The following is a 6,396-nucleotide window of genomic DNA, read 5'->3' on the forward strand; positions in this document are numbered from 1 at the left end:
CTTGACTCTTTTCCCTTTTCTCCATCTCCACTGTTCTCACCATGATCACCAATAACCTGGACGACTCCAATAATGACCGTGATCATTGCACTCCCCTTCTTCACGATCTTCCCTTTATATTTAGAATAAAACGGAAACTCATTACTGAGGCTTACAATGAATGCCCTTAAAAGTGGTCCCTTGTAACTCTTCCAACCTCTGCTTCACTGTAACCCAGGCATCCTAGGTTCCCTTCCCCACCCCCAAATCTACCCCTCAACCTCCACTGTTTCCTTAAAAGCCCTTAAGGCCTTTTACACAGGCTGTTCCATTGGTATAAATGTTTTTCCTCTTCTTTCTTCCTCACTCCCACTCCATACTCACACCCACCCCTATACACTCTCTTCACATGTCTGGTTTTCTTTCTTTCTTTCTTTTTTTTTGCGGTACGCGGGCCTCTCACTGTTGTGGCCTCTCCCGTTGCGGAGCACAGGCTCCGGACGTGCAGGCTCAGCGTCCATGGCTCACGGGCCCAGCGGCTCCGCGGCAAGTGGGATCTTCCCGGACCGGAGCACGAACCCGTGTCCCCTGCATCGGCAGGCGGACTCTCAACCACTGCGTCACCAGGGAAGCCCTGCTGGTTCTTTCTTATCCTTCTTTCTCGGATTAAATACCTCCTGGTCATAAGGTTTTTTCCTGTCCCCTATCTAAAGGGCAGCCCTCCAACTACTCTCAGAGAGCCTTTTCCTTTACAGCAGTTTGCAATTTATATATTGAAGAGTTGCTTCTAGTTATATATTGCCTAACTTCTCTGCTAACTGAGGCTCTATTAGGGAAGGACCAAGGATGCTACTTCATTCCTTCCTCCCTAACAACTAACAATGCACCTGACATGCAATAACTACTTGGTAAATAATTGTTGAATGAACGAGTAAATCAATGAACGTGTACTTGTCTCTGAGAATAATGAAAAAGGGGAGAACTGAGAGGAAACAGAGGCTGGTATAGACAGCCCCTCTGAGGAGAAGTTAAACCTGAGAAAGAGGTTGTTGTTTTTTTCTCAATTGGATGCATTTCAGAAATGGATCCTAGGAGATCTCCTATCTTCCTGAGCCAAGTATCATTCTAAGGAATGTCTTCCTAGAACGTCTCTGGAGAAGAATTCAGCTGGCAAAAGTCAGTTTCTCTCCTGGTTGACTCCTATGTCCTTTGACCCCTCAGCCCATCTTATTCCATAGGGTCTGGCACCAACTGGGGAAAGATTTTTGCAGACATCTCACTGGTTCATCTCTATAATTCCTATAGAATCAGTAGATGATCCAAATCCTGGAACACAGGGAAGCTCAACACAAAGGATAGGATGTGGTGGGGAGGCTTAAAAGAGAGCTGGTAGGAAATAATTTTGGAAAGAGTATGAGATTGGATTCTTTAAGTAGTGATTTTTAATCTTATTTTCTTTTGCACTGCAATTCACATCTGATAGTGTCAAGCCTTAGTAAAATTTTGTAAATACCTAACCTGGTCCTTATTGTGCTTTGGAAAACTCAGGGAGGATATTGAGTCAATACATACTGTAGTGCCTAGCCATATAAGACAGAACGGCAGCAGCCTGCAGCAGGGTTGTAATGTGGAAAGAGGAATCCGGCAAAGATGTTCAGAGCAGCAGATCAGAGCAAAAACTGACAAATCACTACAGGACAGGATTTGTCCAACATGTCACCGTTCCTTAGGAGGTACAGAAATGCAATGCAAAGAAAGCTGACATCCCAGGGCTGTAGAGAACAGGGCACATTCCATGTCAGTTGGTATTAAATAGCTGAGTGATCCCTGAAGCCTGGAGAATGTGGGGACATTTGGGTGTCTCTCCTTGGGTCACATGACTTAAAATTCTCTCACTCAGCCATTCCTACCTCAGAGTAGATCTCAACTCAGATAAATCCACTGCATTTTGTGCTGAAAGCTGCTTCATTAAAAGTGTGAAAAATCTGGCTGAGTTAACTGGACTAATAATTGGGAACACTTTGGACTGAAATAGCTCAATTTTCTTTCTTCAAAATGCTTCACGTGGGGCTTCCCTGGTGGCGCAGTGGTTGAGAGTCCGCCTGCCAGTGCAGGGGACACGGGTTCGTGCCCCAGTCTGGGAGGATCCCACATGCCGCGGAGCGGCTGGGCCCGTGAGCCATGGCCGCTGAGCCTGCGCGTCCGGAGCCTGTGCTCCACAACGGGAGAGGCCACAGCAGTGAGAGGCCCGCGTACCACAAAAAAAAAAAAAAAAAAAATTGCTTTACGTGATCCGTCAACTTAGGAAATGGGAAATTTAATGGGCATGCAGGGGGATAGTGTAGGGAAAGGTCATTTTGGCCCCAGTGCTCTGTCAGAGTGTATGAGGGTGACAGGGCTGGGGCTCTTAGGATTCAGAGTTACCAAAAGAGACTGGATGTTTAGGGTCTGAAGAAGTGAAAGACAATTGGAGAAAGGTGAGATACTGCCACAAAGAAATTCTGCTGACTTTGTAATTTTGCTTTTCCTATATTCAATCATCTTTAAATGAGCCAGTGATGTAATGGGACACAGTTGTTAAAATAGTCCAAATAAAGTCAGCCCCACCACATGTGAATATTTCAGAGGAGTGAGAGGTAAAGAGAAGATGTGAAATATGTGGCTGGACTCCTGGAACCACTGGTAGAGCCTGCTCTGCAGGTTTGACTTGAGTTCTGAACAATAAGGATGGGGTTGTTTCCCTGGCTTTGTTGGATAATTAGCCTAAATCATCTGTTTATTTCGTGAAATATTGTGCCTCGATCTAAGAGGAAATACTTTGTAACATTTCTTTCCAAGTAGAGATGCCTATGTGTGTTGTATTTAGTTGGAATATGAGCTTGAAAACAGGACCTACCTCTATATTCATGATTTAGAACAGTGGGCAATGTTCATCAGGGATCAGGGGCTCACCATGTGCCTGGCCCTGTGCTAAGAACTCCATTTGCATATGTTATGTCATCCTCACTACAGTCCCTTGAGGTGGGTACCACAGATGAATAAAGAGATGCTCTGAGAGGTTGGGAGCTTTCCTAACCTACCTGAGTCCTCACTACTAGTAAGGGATCAGCCAGAAGTTGAGTAGGTCTGCATGAGTCCAAAGGCCATGCACTACCCACTAGGCTTTACTACATCAGTAGTAGCAGCCATCACTGCCATTATGTACCATTGGTATATAGTAAAATGATCAAGAGGACGAGAGGGCCTTTAGTGCTAGAAATATTAATCAAGTGGATTGTCATTCATTCACAGTCACACATGGTCAATCCCAATTACAATACCTGATTATGGTGAGATGTAAAACAGTGACCTAAGCCTGAAGTCATCACTCGGGGTACTGGTCCCGGTTCCTGCTGTGAGGCCTCAGACAAGTGATTTAGGCTTCCTGGGCCCAAGTCTCCACCTCATCTGTGATACAAAGAAATTAGATGATTTTATAAACAGTAGAGCTTTTTCAGCTCTAACATTCCAGGAGTCTACAAGTCTTATGAGAATACGAATCCCTCCCTTCTGTAACACATGGAATTAATTTGCAACATGTACTGTGGCAAACTCCGAGGGTGCCTGCCTGATGACGTAGATCTTGTAAATGGACCTGGGCCAAAGAAAAAGAAAAAGGTACCAGCTGGCCACTTGGCAGCAGAGAAGAACTTGTAAAAAGGTGGACAAGAAAATATTTTTTCTACCGTTGCTCTAACACATTTCCCTTTGATGTCTTTCCTCTCACAGATTATCTCAAGGTGCAAGCCTCTGGGATTTCTAGATGGAATCCACATCCTGGCTGGTCACAGTTCTCCCAGTGACCAGTCCTCTGTTAGCAAGTCCCACACCTGGGAACGTTCAGAAGTGTGAAGTGCAGTTTGTATGTGCCTGTGTTTATTTTTTATGAATATCTTTATACATTCTGAACTAGGGAGCCTGATTCTCTCATAGATAGGGTTGCCGGGTAAAATATAGAATGTCAAGTTAAATTTGAATTTCCAATAAACTAAGAATAATTTAAATGTCCCCCAAATTACATGGAACATACTTATACTAAAAGATGATTCTTTGTTTATCTGAAATTCAAATTTAACTGGGTGTCCTGTATTTTTATTTTCTAAATATGGTAACCATATTCACAGAAGAAAGGATATTTTATTTAGCTTTTTGGGTGGGATTTCGGTCCAAGGTATTACAAACTGGAACACCAACAGTTTGGACTTCTATTTATTATTTTACCCATCTTAAGACTCTGGTGTGAAACATCTGCTATGCTATCAGTGCGTTTTCAGTGGGTGTATTTCTGTTCAAATTTCTCCAGTTATAAGTCTCTCCTTTTTAAAGGAAAAAAATACCCCCCACATAATGTGAAACTCATTCATAAAATTAAAGAGATCCTAACCATTGATATGAGAACTTCTGAAGGAGGTAGCATATTTTGGCCCACATCTGTGACTGTGCTCTTTGAACTAATTGGGAAATATTGTATGCTGGCAGGCTTTAATGCAGAAATGTGTTTCCCCTTTAGGGTGATTTGTCTAATTGGCTGTAGAAATGCTTTTTCTCTGATTCAGAAAGCTTTTTCCCATTTGCTAATGGTACAGCCTACCTACATTCCCCGGTCTCCCAAAGCCAAAGCTACCCTGAGCTCACTGAACTCTGTTCAGGATTCTGTGATAAAGCCAAATGAGGTCTCAGACCTGAATGCAGCTTGAAACAAGGCATTTCACCTTTCTGGGCTGCAGTGACCCAGAAAGTGGAAATGTGTTAGAAGAGAGCATCTCTGAGCTCCCACAGTCTACCATTTACTGGTCCAAAGAAGAGATGAGCCTGGGGAGCAGGAAGAGGGTAAACCAAGAAAGTAAAAATAAGGTTTCAGTTTCTTTTTTTTTTTTTTTTTTTTGCTGCGGTACGTGGGCCTGTCACTGCTGTGGCCTCTCCCGTTGCGGAGCACAGGCTCCGGACGCGCAGGCTCAGCGGCCATGGCTCACGGGCCCAGCCGCTCCGCGGCATGTGGGATCTTCCCGGACCGGGGCACGAACCCGTGTCCCCTGCATCGGCAGGCAGACTCTCAACCACTGCGCCACCAGGGAAGCCCCTACGGTTTCATTTTGAAACCCCCTTTCTCAGACTCTTTGGCTATGGTGAGACTGAGTTACCCAAAGAATTCTTCTATATGTTTTCCTCGTTCAATGATAAATATCTTCTGGATTCCAAAGAATTTAACATTTTTCAATTAAAACATAAAATTTAGCTATAACATTAGAGAGTCGAAAGAGATTTATCATCTATGTGGTCCTAAATATCTAGGGTTTGAATCCATCTTAATGTTTCGGTAAAATGTTCTGGCTGATGCTTGGCAAAGGAAAGGTGAAATCCATGAAGTCACACACATGAACAGAGAATCGAGTTCAGGTAACTCTATTAAATATGGAGAGCCAGACAATTGTTTAGGTCAGGAAGCAAATGAGTCATAGTGACTCATATTTTCACATCATTGCAAATCTGTTCTCAGGTCAGGTTCATTTCTAGTCTATGACCTTCTTTATCCTTCACACCATAGATAGGACAGTGATGTCATAACAGGATGCTGCAGAAAAACAGGTGAAAATAAACACTGATGTCCTTCATCCGCTTAACAGTCAAACCTCAAAGCAAAAAGAAGGTGTGAGTCTCGTTACTTCCTTTCAGAGGGTGAAATCAAGGTTATTTCATTTATTTGCCATACATCTATGTTGGTGAGAAAATGGTTTTGGTTTCATATCCAAAGGCATATGGTTAATGTCACTGCAGAATAGTTAAAAGCATATAATAATACTTCCTAGAAATAAAGATTCTATATTCTGCATCTATAGCAATGATTTGTAGCTCATGTTTCATCTAAAAAAGAGACTTCATTCATTTGCTTAAAAGTGTATTATTAGATACATCACTGTTTTGCAGAAATTCAATATTTAAAATGTGAACTGTTTTGGAAATTAATCCCTTGTCAATAGCATCATTTACAAATATTTCCTCCCAGTCCATAGGTTGTCTTTTCATTTTGTTTATGGTTTCCTTTGCTGTGCTTTCCAAAGTCTTTTCAGTTTAATTAGGTCCCATTTATTTATTTTTGTTTTTATTTCCATTACTCTAGGAGATGAATCCAAAAAGTATTGCTGTGATTTATGTCAAAGAGTGTTCTGCCTATGTTTTCCTCTGGGAGTTTTATAGTATCCAGTCTTACATTTAAGTCTCCAAACCTTTTTGAGTTTATTTTTATATATGGTGTTAGAGAATGTTCTAACTTCATTCTTTTACATGTAGCTGTCCAGTTTTCCCAGCACCACTTATTGAAGAGACTGTCTTTTCTCCATTGTATATTCTAGCCTCCTTAAAATACACAAATATCTCATA

This window comes from Pseudorca crassidens, chromosome 6 (assembly GCF_039906515.1).
Source record: "Pseudorca crassidens isolate mPseCra1 chromosome 6, mPseCra1.hap1, whole genome shotgun sequence".
Lineage (NCBI taxonomy): Eukaryota > Metazoa > Chordata > Mammalia > Artiodactyla > Delphinidae > Pseudorca > Pseudorca crassidens.